Here is a 16,993-nt window from a genome sequence, read left to right on the forward strand (position 1 = left end):
AGATTTCAGGGTCTGCTGGAAAGCAGCGGGGGGCCCCGCTTTGGCCCGCGCCTGCCTGTTGGCTGCCCTGTAACAACCCCCCGGCTTCCACAGTGCTGGGGGGGAGCCACTCGGGGGAAGGGAGGGGGGGACATGGCTCCCTGGGGGCCGACAAGTCGCCCTTGGGTGTCCAGCTCAGGGGGACTTGCTGACGTGAAGCAGGGGTGCTGAAGGCTCTGAGACTCCGAGTCAGGAGGCGGTGACGCCAGGTGACTTTCCTCCCTGGAAAAAGAACAGGAGGACGTGTGGCACCTTAGAGACTCACCCATTTATTTGAGCACGAGCTTTCGTGAGCTACAGCTCACTTCATCGGATGCATACCGTGGGAACTGCAGCAGACTTTATATACACACAGAGAATATGAAACAATACCTCCTCCCACCCCACTGTCCTGCTGGTAATAGTTATCTAAAGTGATCATCAAGTTGGGCCATTTCCAGCACAAATCCAGGTTCTCTCACCCCCTCACCCCCATCCCAAAAACCACACACACAAACTCATTCTCCTGCTAGTAATAGCTCATCCAAACTGACCACTCTCCCTACAATGTGCATGATAATCAAGGTGGGCCATTTCCAGCACAAATCTTGGGAGACAGGCCAGTCCTTGCCTACAGACAGCCCCCCAACCGGAAGCAAATACTCACCAACAACCACATACCACACAACAGAACCACTAACCCAGGAACCTATCCTTGCAACAAAGCCCGTTGCCAACTGTGCCCACATATCTATTCAGGGGACACCATCCCAGGGCCTAATCACATCAGCCACACTATCAGAGGCTCGTTCACCTGCACATCCACCAATGTGATATATGCCATCATGTGCCAGCAATGCCCCTCTGCCATGTACATTGGTCAAACTGGACAGTCTCTACGTAAAAGAATAAATGGACACAAATCAGATGTCAAGAATTATAACATTCATAAACCAGTCGGAGAACACTTCAATCTCTCTGGTCACGCAATCACAGACATGAAGGTCGCTATCTTAAAACAAAAAAACTTCAAATCCAGACTCCAGCGAGAAACTGCTGAACTGGAATTCATTTGCAAATTGGATACTATTAATTTAGGCTTAAATAGAGACTGGGAGTGGCTAAGTCATTATGCAAGGTAGCCTATTTCCCCTAGTTTTTTCCTATCCCCCTCCCCCACAGATGTTCTGGTTTAACTTAGATTTAAACTTGGAGAGTGGTCAGTTTGGATGAGCTATTACCAGCAGGAGAGTGAGTTTGTGTGTGTATGGGGGTGGGGGGATGTGAGAAAACCTGGATTTGTGCTGGAAATGGACCACCTTGATTATCATGCACATTGTAGGGAGAGTGGTCACTTTGGATGAGCTATTACTAGCAGGATAGTGAGTTTGTGTGTGTGGTTTTTGGGAGGGGGGTGAGGGGGTGAGAGAACCTGGATTTGTGCTGGAAATGGCCCAACTTGATGATCACTTTAGATAACTATTACCAGCAGGACAGTGGGGTGGGAGGAGGTATTGTTTCATATTCTCTGTGTGTATATAAAGTCTGCTGCAGTTTCCACGGTATGCATCCGATGAAGTGAGCTGTAGCTCACGAAAGCTCATGCTCAAATAAATTGGTTAGTCTCTAAGGTGCCACAAGTCCTCCTTTTCTTTTTGCGAATACAGACTAACACGGCTGTTACTCTGAAAACTGGAAAAAGTGTGACCTTAAGGGGTTGCCACACTAAAGAGCTCCTCCCAGGGACTGTTCAAGAGCACCAGACCTATGGCAGGGAAACAGCCTGGAGAATGGGATTTTCAAAAGGGCTGAAGCAGGTTACGCAAGTCCATAGGAGTTAGGTGCTTTGGAGATTCCCACCAGACACCTAAATACCATTGAAAGTGTGGCCCAAAGTGCTTAAAAACTAGGGCCCTGAGGCTCAGCTGGTGTCAGTCAGGGAGGCTGAGAATCCGTGATAACGTCTCCTGTTAACGTCTCCTGTTAACCAAGAGCATCAGCCCCTGCGCTCAGATAGCCAGGGAGAGAGCAGGAGACAGCACTGGGCGCACAGATTCATGATTATGAATTATCTGCTCTCCTGAAATCTTCCCCTTTGGGCTCTGCTCTGAGCAGCCAGGGAAGCTGGGACCCCAAGGGCTCTCCCAGGATCTGGGCCCCTCTGGGCTGGGCAGTCACAGTGCTCTGAATGAAGCTCTGATCCACGAGTAATAGGGGCACACAGGAACTGATAATAACCCAAACTGCTGGGCCAAATCCCTCCCCCTGCCCTGCTCGAATACAATGAGAGAAACCCCCAGCAGCGCCCCTTACCCAGGAATCCCGTCACAGCCTCCTGGAGATTGTTCTCTCGAGGGAAATCCCAGATTCTCTTTTCCAGCTCAGGGGACTCAGGCACCGGATGCGGAGACATGGCCTTCTCATCCCTGCAGAGACATGAGCGTGTTTATTTCTCCCCCTCCTTTGCTCTAAGTTCCTGCCCCCCAGAGCCAGATGGGGAGTGGGTGGGAGCTGGGCCACAGGCAGGGCTAACGGGGCCGTGACCTCTGCTGCCCAGGGAATTTACTGCCTGCATGATCTGCCCGGCCTGGAGACTGGGGGCCTCTCTCCATCCAGAGAGAAAACCCAGCCCAGGCAGGGCCAGCTCCCCTCACACCTGGCCCAGCCCCACGTTCCCCACAAGGGCCTGGAGGGGCTTCTCCCAGGGATGAGAGAGGGGCTCATTCTCCAGGCCCAGCTTCTTCTCAGCTTCTCCTCTCAGCCTCCAAGGGGCCTGGTCACTCCCCGTGGGGTGGGGGTTCTGGGACCGGGACACTGCCCCACGAGGGCCTGGGCTGGGACACTCAGCTCTTTCCCCACAGGCCCTTGGGCCCCCCTCACACGGGACAGGCTTTGGGCCATGACAGAGCTGGGGCCAGGTCCCAACTGGGCCCTTGGGGTGACAGGCTCTCAGCCCCATTAATGATCCCCCAAGCCAGCCTGGTCCCAGGGAGGGTTCTCCAGCCCAGAGCTGTGGGGCACTCCCCTTCCCAGGGTGGGTCACACAGACACAGCGGCAGCAGCCCCAGGGCTATGGGGATGGAGGGGGGCTGGATCCAGAGGGTGAGATCGTCCCACGGTCGGGATGCTGGGTCTGCTGCCTGGGCTCTGAGCCCTGGTCTACTAGGACTTTAGGTCAAATTTAGCAGCTTTAAATCGATGTAAACCTGCACCTGTCCACATGATGAAGCCCTTTATTTCGACTTAAAGGGCTCTTAAAATCGATTTCCTTACTCCACCCCTGACAAGTGGATTAGCGCTTAAATCAGCCTTGCCGGGTTGAATTTGGGGTACTGTGGACACAATTCGACGGTATTGGCCTCCGGGAGCTATTCCAGAGTGCTCCATTGTGACTGCTCTGGACAGCACTCTCAACTCAGATGCATGATTGTTTGCTGTTGCTCTGACGGAGGGAGGGGCGACTGAGGACACGGCTTACAGGGTTGGCTTCAGGGAGCTAAAATCAACAAAGGGGGTGGCTTTACATGAAGGAGTATTTCAGGCAGGACTTCACGGAGGGTTCCAATAAGAAATGGTGCACCTAAGTTATTGTTCTTATTGGAACAAGGAGGTTAGTCTGGCCTCTGATTGATACATGGCTAGATTTACCTCGCTGCACCTTCTCTGTGAGTGACTGCAGTGTAACCTAGAGGAATGAGTCCCCTAGACAGGGGGGGAAGCCAATGAGTACAAAACAAATCTGGTCTATTTCTTGTTTTGATCCACTCCATCTATCTTTTACATCTTTGGCTGACAGCAGATGGTGCAGAAGGACTGCATGCCATCCACATCTCATGGCTGCTCGGCAGAAGATGGTACAATAGGACTGCTAGCCATCCTCATCGCTTGCCTGCCCGGCAGAAGATGATGCAATAGGACTGCGAGCAATCCGTATCGCCTGCTCACCATAAGATGGTTAATAGGACTGACTGCAGGACTAAAGAGAATGACCGGATCAAGTCACTCCAAATTTAGTCCCTGCGCCCATGTCTGCCCAGGCGCTCCTGATCGACCTCACACAGGCGACCAGGAGCACCTCGGACATGACGATGACGGCTACCAGTCCTATTGCACCGTCTGCTGCCACAAGGCAATGGGTTACTGTTGCTGTGTAGCAATGCAGTACCACGTCTGCCAGCACCCAGGAGACATACGGTGACGGTGAGCTGAGCGGCTCCAGGCGTGCCGTGGAATGGCGTCTGCACAGGTAACTCAGGAAGAAAGGCGCGAAACCATTGTCTGCCCTTCCTTTCACGGAGGGAGGGAGGGAGGGAACGGAGGCCTGACGATATGTACCCAGAACCACCCGTGACAATGTTTTAGCCCCATCAGGCATTGGGATCTCAACCCAGAATTCCAATGGGCAGCGGAGACTGCGGGAACTGTGGGGTAGCTACCCACAGTGCAACGCTCCGGAAGTCGATGCTTGCCTCGGTCCTGTGGAAGCGCTCCACCGAGTGAATGCACTTAATGCACTTAGAGCATTTTCTGTGGGGACGCACACACTCGACTATATAAAACCGATTTCCAAAACACCGACTTCTATAAATTCGACCTAATTCCGTAGTGTAGACATACCCTGAGTCTTTTCCTAGCACAACGAGGCCTGGGGGCAGACGGAGCCCGGATGTATCTGCTCACAGCACTTCTGACACCCCAGAGAGACACTGCTGCGGGGTGGGACCAATACTGCTGCCAAGGCCGTCTCGAGGGGGGTGCGGGCCCGGGGCAACCCCCGCTCCGCACCAGACCCCGCCCCGCTCCACCCCTTCCCCCAAGACCCTGCTTCCTTCCGCCCCTGAAGCAGCAAGATTAATCCCATACGTTGCATTGATTGTGACTTATTTGCCTGATTTGAAACGAGACCAAAAGGACCTGAGTCTCCTCGCTGTCGATAGCCCCCGCTCGGCCAACCAGCCCTGAGACTCTGAGGGGCGGGCGGCTGAGAGGTCTCACCAGAGGTCCCACAGGACGGCCAGGTCACCATCAGAGCGGATCGCTCTCAGATCCAGACCCACCTCTTTGTGAGGACCTCCCGCGATGAGAGCAACCCCCACTTGCCCACCCTCCTCCTTGGGAGAGAGAGGGAAACAGGGAAAAAAGAAGCAAGAGAAGAGGAGAAAGGAGGGAGGAAAGAGGAAAAGGGAAACTAAAAAGGATAAACCCCAAGGTCCCCAGTGATTCCAAGCGTCAAAGCGCTCGGTAGGAAATCACATTCTGCCCCCTTAAGCCAGTGTTTTCTGTTCCGAGAATCCTGCCTGCAGCAGGTGCATCAGACCCAACAGGTTCCAAACCTCTCGCAGCCTCCGACCTTGTCCAAGGGACGTTCGTTTTCTGGCACAACCAGGGGTAGGAAAGGAGAAAACTCCACAGAGGCTCCTCCTCATGCTACGACGTGAATCCTAATTCTCTCCCCGTCCTCGAGGGGAGACCGGGAGAAGGAGACGTGCGGCAGCAAAGCCGGGGGGGTCTCAGCGACTGCCCTGGCCCTGCACCTCGGCCCTGCCCGCTGATGTCGGGGTCTCTCTGTGAGGTCACCCCCTCCCCACCACCTTTGCCCAATGGGCTGAGGTCCTGCAAAAGGCCTTTGTGATGTCACTGCCCCCCCACCCCTCCCCTCCCAGCTGATGTCCTGCCCCTGCCCAGCCTCTTGGAGCTTGGAGTTGTTGCCCCCGGATCTCCGCACTCAATGACTGGTGAGTCGGGGGATGGAGCCGGCTATACAATAAACCACCAGTTTTTCATAAATTAGTCGACTTAAGGCCAGAAGGGACCATTGGAGCATCTAATATGACGCCCTGCATCTCCCAGCCCTCCCGTGTGTCACAAGAGCTGCTTTTTGATGAAAGCACTTTCCCGAAAGGCATCTAGTCTTCACTGGAAGACATCAAGAGATGGAGAATCCGTCACTTCTCTTGCCAGTTTGTTCCAGTGATGAGTCGCCCTCCCTCTTACAAATCTCTGCCTTGTTCTAATGGTATTTTTCTGATTTCTGCTTCCAGCCATTGGTTCTTGTTCTGCCTTTCTTTGCAAGACTAAAGAGCCCTTTAAATACTTGGTGTTTTCTCTCAGCGAAGGCACTGCAGGCTGCCATCAGCTCACCTCTCCATCTTTTTAAAAACTAAACAGACTGAGTCTTTCAATCCCTCCTTATAAGTCTTCTCCATCCCTCAAATATGGCTCTTTTTTGCACCCTCTCCAGTTTTTTTTAACGTTATTTTTGAAATGCGGTCACCAGAACGGGATGCAATATTCCAGTGTCAGTCTCCCCGCCGCTTAATCACCTCCCTTTCCATCCTCTCTTTATCTATCCATGGATGGCGTCACGGACTCACAGGACTTGTGCTCTCTCTCAGCCTCGTACAGTCCTTGGGAGGAACCCCCTTCCGTGTGACAGCCTTTCACGGAGATCCACTCTCTCGAGGGTTAAGCCGTAGGCCCTTCCGCCTCCTGGAACCCCTCTTCTCTGAGCCTTGAGCATGCCTGTCTGCCGTGGGCCCCCTCAGGGAGTCCCCTCACTCTGGACCCCTGGGGCCTCTACTCCCAGAGGGAAGAAAGCAACCCCGATCTCGAGACTGCCGTGACTCTCAGACAGCGTAAAAGAGAGGGGTTTATTGAGCGTCTGAACACAGCACAGGAAACTCTCAGGGCCTCAGGCCTAATCTCCCTCTGCACAGTCCATCTAGGTCTCTCCTGCACCCGTGTGGGCTCTGGCTGTTTTCTCTCCCCAGTCCAGAAGCCCCCTCCTTCCAGCTAAGCGTCCGATATCACCTTCCCACAAGCCTGTGTCCTTTGTCTTCTGTCCCAGGTGAACAGGCTGCCTGGGTCTCCTCTATCTCAGCCTCTCCTCTCCTCCCTCTTTTCTTTCCCCCTGGCTGGAAGCAGTCACCGGGTCTTCTCTCCTCAGCCCATTGTCCTTCTACTGGCCCGACCTGGCTGTGACTTCCAAGCTGGGCCTCCCGCTCACCAGTCGCTGGGGTATCCGTTCTCCAGGCCTTTGCCTGAGGGCCCAACTGACAGGAGAGATCACCGCTGGTCCTCTGTAACAACAAACTACCTCTCCCACCAGTGCCACCTCGTTAAACAAACAGCACCCAGGGAAACTGAGGCACGCAAACCATTGTAAAACCAAGAAAATCCCCCCGTCATCACTGATGGCTTTGGCCCTGTTCCCCACAGCATCGCACCGGGAGCGGATGTTGAGTGGCTTGCCCGGTATGACACCTAAATCCTTGACAGAGTCACGGCTTCCCGGAGTACAGTTCCCCCTCGGTGGCCTGCCTGCTCTGTCCTGCTGCCCCCTCCCACTGCGCCAAGAGGGGACCTGGTGACTGGAGCTGCTGTGGTTGTGTGAGAGCGCCGGGCTGAGAGACCGAAGGGCACCTCCGTTCTGGAACAGAGGGGTCTGGCCGGTAGGCGCAGTCGCCCCCGGTTTGGGACACAGAAGGGGCTGTGGCTGGCAGCAGCTTGAAGCCCGTCCCCCAGCTGCGCTAGGCACTGTTGAATGAATGCAACGTCCGTGTTACATACGGGCTCCTGGGGCTCGGTGGGAAGCACTGAACTGCCTCAGAGTTCTCTGTTTGCAAGGTCGGTGCCAGGAGATTAGAGAAACAAGGCTGGGAGGGGATCTCTTTCATTCTCCAACTTCTGCTGGGGAGAGTCAAGCCTTCGAGCTCCACAGAGCTCATCCTCAGGCCCTGGTCTCTCTCCCCAACAGAAGCGGGTCCAATAAACCATATGACCTCCCCGGCCTGGTCTCTCGGTGTTTTCTGCTCCCACGGGCATGGCTGGGAAGGGCCACAGGGCTCAGCAGGCTCAGGGAGAAACCTCAGCCCCACTGGAGACAGGAGGGGAGCAAACCTCACAATCCGTGTGGTCACTGCAGGTCTGTGCAACTGCCCCCCACTCACTCAGTGGCAGTCTGTGGGGGAGGTCTAGAGTGGCCAGGTGTCCTGATTTTAGAGGGACAGTCCCGATTTTTGGGTCTTTTTCTTATATAGGCTCCGATTACCTCCCACCCCCGTCCCGATTTTTCACACTTGCTGTCTGGTCACCCGAGGGAGGTCTGGCAGCCCCCTCCCCAGCCACACTCCGTGTGTGCCCAGTAGTCTGTGTGTGTCTCAGCAGCCCCCTGCTCACTCCCACGTGGAGCCCACATCGGGGTGGGCTGGGCCTTGGTTTGTTTGATCCCTGAAGGGTTTTCTGGACACTAACTGGCACCCCAAGTTTCTCCTACTTTGAGGAAATCCCTGTGAAAACTCACCTTTTCCGGGTGTCTGTTTCACACCCTCTGCCAGAGACGTTCCCCATTCTTTCTCCAGTTCAGCTGGTGTGGGAGGAGGCAGAGCAAGAGCAGGGCATCGGGCTAAGAGGCAGAGGGGAGCGGGGTGCAGGCAGGGCCCCCACTTCTCTGGAGCTTCGCTTCCAGCGCTCGAAAGTTGACCACGGGCCCAAGGGCCTCCGGCGGGGAGACCCCCCCCACATCCCCAGCGTTTCCCCCCCGCATGGACGGCCTTTTGGGGGAGGCTCAGCCTCCCCTGGCCTCTTATACGGGCTGCCCGTGCTCAGCTCCTTCCACTCTCAGGAGAGGAGCAGCACCCAGGGGTGGGGCTGAGCCGGGGGGCGCTGGGTGAGGGGCAGAGGCCTCGGGAGCTCAGACCGCAGGGACACAGCGTGAGGCACCATCCCAGGCATCCCCATGAAAGGAGCAGAACAGGGTTTACCTGGGGTGGGGAGTGTATGGAGAGCGTCCCAGGGTCGGTGGAGATGTATTGCCCTGGTGAGCAAGTGTGGCTAAAACACAGTGAGCAGGATTTGAACTTGCGCAGGGAAACCCGGTCGGATTTCGAGTCCAACGCCTTAACCGCTCGGCCCTCACAGCTGTGAGTGACGTGACCCCCTAAGGCCCAAGAAACTGGTAAATAATCACAGTGCCCAGGCCTGAAGTCTTCAGAAACACAGAATTCAAACAGGAAACCTGGCTCCCAAAGCACAAGGGGATTTGGGGTTCTCATTGCTTAGCCATGTGGTTAAACATCAAACCAACCCCCTCCTGTGGGGCCTGTAATTGTTGCTATCCCCACTGTAAAGGGAGACAGGGAGAGGTTCACTGACCTGGCCAAGGTCACACAGGGAGTTAGAGCCCAGCTCTGCCCCTCCCTGCTTTATCCTCCCCTGTCCTGACTGTCTTGCTTGATTCCCCTGTTTTTATTGTCTCTTGTCTCTCTTTATAAACAGGACTAAGCCATGACTGGACTGTCAGCAGGGAGAATGGGACACGGCTCCCTTCACCTGGACCCTGGATTTCTCATTCCTTCAGAGAAACTTCTCAGTGGAAAAATGAATCACATTCAAATGACTACAGATTATGAACCGTTTGCTATTTTTGTTGCCTTGGAAAACTGCTCTCCCCCCCACCAGCCCCCCCACCCCAGCCTCTTCCCCTAAGTCAGAAATTATGGTTTATTGGTTCACTCTGATTTGTTTCATTTTTATGTTCGCATCTCTTGCAACTAATTGGTCAGAACCTGTCACTTTCGAAAGTCCCAGACGCGTGCCTCAGTTTCCCCACCTAGCTCCCTTCTCGGTACCTTTGATTTTCCTCATAGTCTCCTTCAGATCACTGGTTTGTTGGCACCAATAACCAGGTCTGATTTCCAGGTCAGGAGACGTGTCCTCCAGCTGCTGGAACTTTCCTTTTTCACATCAAGAAAGAAACAGGTTTTTTCCCCAAATAATCATGATTTATTTTATTTTTGTATTTTACTATGAATTTCTTGCCACTGCAAAATGCTGAATTGAGGGGCCTGGAGAATGAATCTCTGTGTAGCCAGCCACAGAATAGCTACAGCCCCAGCAATGGCTGGGCAAGCTTCCCCGAGGTGTCCCATCAATGTGCTTCAGCCCTGATTGACTGAGACCAGCTCTGGGGACAGGACGGGAGTTCAGTCCCCGTGGGCAATTCACTATTCGGCCTCCATGCTTCAGTGACCAATAGATTCCAATGTTCCTGCTGGTCTTTGTTCTGTGGACATCTGCCCACCTGCAACTGGACTCCCTCAAACCAGCTCATTCCTCACCGGTTTCTCAACGGTCATCACGTCCTACAGACGTTTGCTCACTCCTGCCCTGGGCAGAAGAGAACCCCAGTGCCCTGGAGGTGACAGGCCCGGACTGTGTCCCCGGAGTCCCGGGGCATCGTCCCTGCCCTAAGGCTGTGGCTGCACTGGGGAGTTTACAGTGGCAGTCTCGAGTGGAGCCGCTGGAAGCCGACGGGAGGGAGCTCTCCACCTTCAACGAGCAGCCGTAGCCATGTTGGCAGGAGAAGCTCTCCCAGCACCATAGCACTGTCCACACCGGCGCTTTGGTCCGTGCAACTTGTGTCACTCGGGGGGTGGCTTATTCACACCCCTGAGCCACATACGTTCTACCGACACAAGGGGGAGTATAGACGCAGCCTTAGCAGAGACGTGATTAAGAAAACCGCTTTAGTTTTGTAGGAAATGCAGGAACCCCAGGTTTGTAATAAAACCAAAGGAGATTCCGACCCCACGAGTCACCTTCCCCACTTTGCAGTTGTGCCCTGGGATAGTTGTTTTGTCTCAGCCTGTGGCCAGAATAATGAGGTGTGAAGGGGAAGGAGCCAGGCACCTGTCTATGGTGCTTCTGACATCCTAGAGAGGAGAAAGGAGAAAAGACGCTCAGTCCCCCATGCCACTCACACAGGGGGTGGGAACTTTGGTGGTAATTTAAAGAGAATCAAGGGGCTCAAAGAGAGACAAAGGTGTTAACGTGACCCTGTCACTGTCCAACATTAAACAGGTGAAACAAGGCTTGCAGTTTGGTATTTAGAAACTTCAGCCTGCTTAGTCCCAAGGCAAACACCCCTCTAAAATCCTTGTTAGTGTTTTCTTCAAATACAGAGAAAAAAAGAGAAAGAGCTAAAGCAATAGAAATGTAAAATATTCAATAAGACTTTTCTTTTTACAGCGTCCCTTGTGCCCTTTCTCTTTAGCTGGGAGAGTTTTTAGAAGGAAAGTTAGAATCATAGAATATCAGGGTTGGAAGGGACCTCAGGAGGTCATCTAGTCCAACCCCCTGCTCAAAGCAGGACCATTCCCCAATTAAATCATCCCAGCCAGGGCTTTGTCAAGCCTGACTTTAAAAACTTCTAAGGAAGGAGATTCTACCACCTTCCTAGGGAACGCATTCCAGTGTTTCACCACCCTCCTAGTGAAAAAGTTTTTCCTAATATCCAACCTAAACCTCCCCCACTGCAACTTGAGACCACTATTCCTTGTCCTTTCCTCTTCCACCACTGAGAATAGTCTAGAACCATCCTCTCTGGAACCACCTCTCAGGTTGTTAAAAACAGCTATCAGATCCCCCCTCATTCATCTCTTCTGCAGACTAAACAATCCCAGTTCCCTCAGCCTCTCCTCATAAGTCATGTGTTCCAGACCCCTAATCATTTTTGTTGCCCTTCGCTGGACTCTCTCCAATTTATCCACATCCTTCTTGTAGTGTGGGGCCCAAAACTGGGCACAGTACTCCAGATGAGGCCTCACCAATGTCGAATAGAGGGGGACGATCACGTCACTCGATCTGTTCGCTATGCCCCTACTTATACATCCAAAAATGCCATTGGCCTTCTTGGCAACAAGGGCACACTGCTGACTCATATCCAGCTTCTCGTCCACTGTCACCCCTAGGTCCTTTTCCGCAGAACTGCTGCCTAGCCATTCGGTCCCTAGTCTGTAGCGGTGCATTAGGTTCTTCCATCCTAAGTGCAGGAGCCTTCACTTATCCTTATTGAACCTCATCAGATTTCTTTTGGCCCAATCCTCCAATTTGTCTAGGTCCCTCTGTATCCTATCCCTACCCTCCAGCGTATCTACCACTCCTCCTAGTTTAGTATCATCCGCAAATTTGCTGAGAGTGCAATCCACACCATCCTCCAGATCATTTATGAAGATATTGAACAAAACCAGCCCCAGGACCGACCTCTGGGGCACTCCACTTGACACCGGCTGCCAACTAGACATGGAGCCATTGATCACTACCCGTTGAGCCCGACAATCTAGCCAACTTTCTACCCACCTTATAGTGCATTCATCCAGCCCGTACTTCTTTAACTTGCTGACAAGAATACTGTGGGAGACCGTGTCAAAAGCTTTGCTAAAGTCAAGAAACAATACATCCACTGCTTTCCCTTCATCCACAGAACCAGTAATCCCATCATAGAAGGCGATGAGATTAGTCAGGCATGACCTTCCCTTGGTGAATCCATGCTGACTGTTCCTGATCACTTTCCTCTCATGTAAGTGCTTCAGGATTGATTCCTTGAGGACCTGCTCCATGATTTTTCCGGGGACTGAGGTGAGGCTGACTGGCCTATAGTTCCCAGGATCCTCCTTCTTCCCTTTTTTAAAGATTGGCACTACATTAGACTTTTTCCAGTCATCCGGCACTTCCCCCGTTCGCCACGAGTTTTCAAAGATAATGGCCAATGGCTCTGCAATCACAGCCGCCAATTCCTTTAGCACTCTTGGATCCAACACGTCCGGCCCCATGGACTTGTGCACGTCCAGCTTTTCTAAATAGTCCCTAACCACCTCTGTCTCCACAGAGGGCTGGCCATCTACTCCCCATGCTGTGATGCCCAGCGCAGCAGTCTGGGAGCTGACCTTGTTCGTGAAGACAGAGGCAGAAAAAGCATTGAGTACATTAGCTTTTTCCACATCCTCTCTCACTAGGTTGCCTCCCTCATTCAGTAAGGGGCCCACACTTTCCTTGGTTTTCTTCTTGTTGCCAACATACCTGAAGAAACCCTTCTTGTTACTCTTAACATCTCTCGCTAGCTGCAGCTCCAGGTGCGATTTGGCCCTCCTGATTTTATTCCTACATGCCCGAGCAATATTTTCCTTATGTGACAGTCTCTTAGATGGTATTTAAGATGGTAAGAGCTGTCCTTCTGGGGAAATAGAAAAGGTTAGCTGAGATGGGCTGGAGCTGTCATTGTTGTGGTCTTTCTTGTAAAAGTCCAATCCCATTTCCTAGGTGGCAAGATAAGGCAAACACACACCCAAATGGGGAAAGAAAGGAACAGCAAAGATAGAAGATGCAGCTTCTGGCTCTGGTGTTGACCTTCTCTTGCAGCTTCACTGCCAGAGAAACACAAGCCTTGCACAAGGCCTTCCAGCCACTCTGAGACTGAGCAAACTTGTTTCAGCTCAGGCTGCTTGGGGCATGGCATTTAGCTGTCGCTCTGCTCACAGGCTTACGGCAGTGTTGCAAAACATGCAGTCTTGGCCGGCTAAGTCAAATGTTGATTGAACAGAAGCAGAAAGAGAGGGATGGGAGAAAGAAAAAGCGATACGGAAGGGAAAAGAGAGGCTGGGGGTGGAGGTGTCTTACTTAGGCCTGGCTACACTAGAAAATGAGGTTGACAGAACGACATCATTCAAGGGTGAAATCCAGACCCCTGCGCAGCCTAGCGGAGCCAACAGACGTCCCTCCTCCCCCCGCGCCCCGACCCGGAGACAGTGCTCGGTCCAGGAGAGAATTCGTCCGTCCCCCAGCTCTCCGCAGCCGGCCATGGCGTTCCGTTGGCACGGGGGTGTCTCCATGGAGGCACACAGCTGTGCTACAGTGGTGTTTGAAGTGGAGGCAAGCCCTTAGCCCTGGTCTACACTACGAGCTGAGGTCGAATTTAGCAGCGTTAGATCGACTTAACCCTGCACCCATCCACACAAAGAAGCCATTTTTGTCGACTTAATGGGCTCTGAAAATCGATTTCTGTACTCCTCCCCGACGAGGGGATTAGCGCTGAAATCGACATCGCCGGGTTGAATTTGGGTTAGTGTGGAGGCAATTCGACCGTATTGGCCTCTGGGAGCTATCCCACAGTGCTCCATTGTGACCGCTCTGGACAGCACTCTCAGCTCGGATGCACTGGCCAGGTAGACAGCAAAAGCCCCGCGAACTTTTGAATTTCATTTCCTGTTTGGCCAGCGGGGCAGGCTGATCCGCACAGGTGACCGTGCAGATCCCATCAGCAGAGGTGACCATGGAGTCCCACAATCGCAAAAGAGCTCCAGCATGGCCCGAATGGGAGGCACTGGATCTGATTGCTGTATGGGGAGACGAATCCGTGCTATCAGAACTTCGTTCCAAAAGACAGAATGCCAAAATATTTGAAAAAATCTCCAAGGACAGAGGCTATCACAGGGACCCGCAGCAGTGCCATGTGAAACTTAAGGAGCTCAGGCAAGCCTACCAAAAAACCCAAGAGGCAAACGCCCGCTCGGGGTCAGAGCCCCAGACATGCCGCTTCTGTGTTGAGCTGCATGCAGTTCTAGGGGTGCCCCTGCAACTACCCCACCCCTGTACGTGGACTCCTGCAAGGGCATCTCACGACACAGGGATGAGGATTTGGGGGACGAGGAAGATGATGAGGAGGGGGAGGTTAAAGATAGCACACACCAGGCAAGTGGAGAAACCGTTCTCCCTGACAGCCAGGAACTGTTGATCGCCCTGGAGACGGTACCCTCCCAAACCGGGCTCCAGGACCTTGAAGGCGGAGAAGGCAGCTCTGGTGAGTGTACCTTTGCAAATATAATACACGGTTTAAAAGCAAGCGTGTTTAATGATTAATTTGCCCTGAAGACTTGGGATGCATTTCCGGCCAGTACAGCTATAGGAAAAGTCTGTTCACGTGTCCGGGGATGGAGGGGAAATCCTCCAGGGACATCTCAATGAAGCTGTCCTGGAGGTACTCCCAAAGCCGTTCCAAAAGGTTTCTGGGGAGGGCAGCCTTATCGCGTCCTCCATGGTAGGACACTTTCCCACGGCAGGCCGGTAGCACGTAGTCTGGAATCATTGCAGAAGAAAGCATGGCAGCGTGTGGTCCCGGTGTTTGCTGGCATTCAAGCAACATCCGTTCTTTATCTCTCTGTGTTATCCTCAGGAGAGTGACATCATTCACGGTCACCTGGTTGAAATCGGGGAATTTTATTAAGGGGACATTCAGAGGTGGCTGTTCCTGCTGGACTGTTTGCCTGTGGCTGAAAAGAAATCATCCTGCCTGTTAGCCACGCGGTGGTGGGAGGGGAGAAGCGATCATCCCAGAGAATTGGAGGGGGAGCGTGTGTTGGGGGGGGCGGTTAGTTGGGTTTGTGCTGCGCATTAACCCGAAAACATCAGCCCCTCCTTTGAAATGGCCAGTGTGTCTCTTTCAGTTTTACTCTCCCTTTTTTCCCTCCGGCAGCTGCAAATATTTCAAGGCTGCCACTCGCATCTCCGTCTTAGGGGCTGGCACAGATAAGAAGGGGAAAAAAACACACTCGCGATGAACCGTTCTCTGAGCTTGTGCCATCCACCCAGCCTGAAAGAGCCCAGCCCAATGCGTGGAGGCAGACAGTGGCAGAGCCCAGAAAGCACAGAATGAACGCGAGGACAAGTGGCGGGCTCAAGAGGAAAGGTGGCAGCAGCATGATGGGAGGAGGCAGGATGCAATGCTGAGGCGACTGGCGATCAAACTGAGATGCTCCGGCGTATGGTTGAGGCGCAGGAAAGGCACAGACCACCACTGCAGCCCCCGTGTAACCAACCGCCCTCCCCCCAAGCCCCATAGCCTCCTCACCCAGACGCCCAAGAGCGCAGGGGGCCGGGCTCCGGGCACCCAGCCACTCCACCCCACAGGTTTGCTCAAGCATCAGACGGCTGGCATTCAAGAAGTTTGAAGTGCAGTGTGGCCTTGTCCTTCCCTCCTCCTGCACCCCACCCGGGCTACCTTGGCAGTTCTCCCTCTATTTCTGTGACAAATGAATAAAGAATGCATGAATTTGAAACAATGACTTTCTTGCCTCTGCAAGCGGTGATCGAAGTGGGGAGGGGAGGGCGGTTGGCTTACAGGGACGTAGAGAGAACCAAGGGGGCAGGTTTTCATCAAGGAGAAACAAACAGAACTGTCACCCCGTAGCCTGGCCAGCCATGAAACTGGGTTTTCAAAGCTTGTCTGATGTGCAGCGCGCCCCGCTGTGCTCTTCGAACCGCCCTGGTGCCTGGCTGCGCGTAACCAGCGGCCAGGCGATTTGCCTCAACTTCCCAGCCCGCCATAAACGTCTCCCCTCCCCCTTACTCTCACAGAGATCGTGGCGCACACAGCAAGCAGTCAGAGCAATGGGAATATTGGGCCCTGGCAGGGTGGGGGAGGAGTTGGTCAGTGAGAGATACTCTGGGGGAGGGCAGAGCTTGGCTGCCGGTGGCTGCTAAGCACCCACTAATTTTTCCCCATGGGTGCTCCAGCCCCGGGACACCCATGCAGTCAGCGCCGATGATGCCCTCCCCCAAATCAAAAGTCCTCGAGATTTTGGGTGCATCTCTCTCTGCGGACTATGTGGCTCTAGGAAGAAGAATTAAGGAGTTGGAGGCGCAAGTGGTGTTCTCGTCCATCCTCCCTGTGGAAGGAAAAGGCCTAGGTAGGGAGCGTCGAATCGTGGAAGTCAACGAATGGCTACGCAGGTGGTGTCGGAGAGAAGGCTTTGGTTTCTTTGACCATGGGATGGTGTTCCATGAAGGAGGAGTGCTGGGCAGAGACGGGCTCCATCTTACGAAGAGAGGGAAGAGCATCTTTGCCAGCAGGCTGGCTAACCTAGTGAGGAGGGCTTTAAACTAGGTTCACCGGGGGAAGGAGACCAAAGCCCTGAGGTAAGTGGGAAAGCAGGATACCGGGAGGAAGCACAGGCAGGAATGTCTGTGAGGGGAGGGCTCCTGCCTCATACTGGCAATGAGGGGCGATCAACAGGTTATCTCAAGTGCTTATATACAAATGCACAAAGCCTTGGAAACAAGCAGGGAGAACTGGAGGTCCTGGTGATGTCAAGGAACTATGACGTGATCGGAATAACAGAGACTTGGTGGGATAACTCATATG

Source organism: Lepidochelys olivacea (genome assembly GCF_965140295.1).
Source record: "Lepidochelys olivacea isolate rLepOli2 genome assembly, chromosome: 11".
Classification (NCBI taxonomy): Eukaryota; Metazoa; Chordata; order Testudines; family Cheloniidae; genus Lepidochelys; species Lepidochelys olivacea.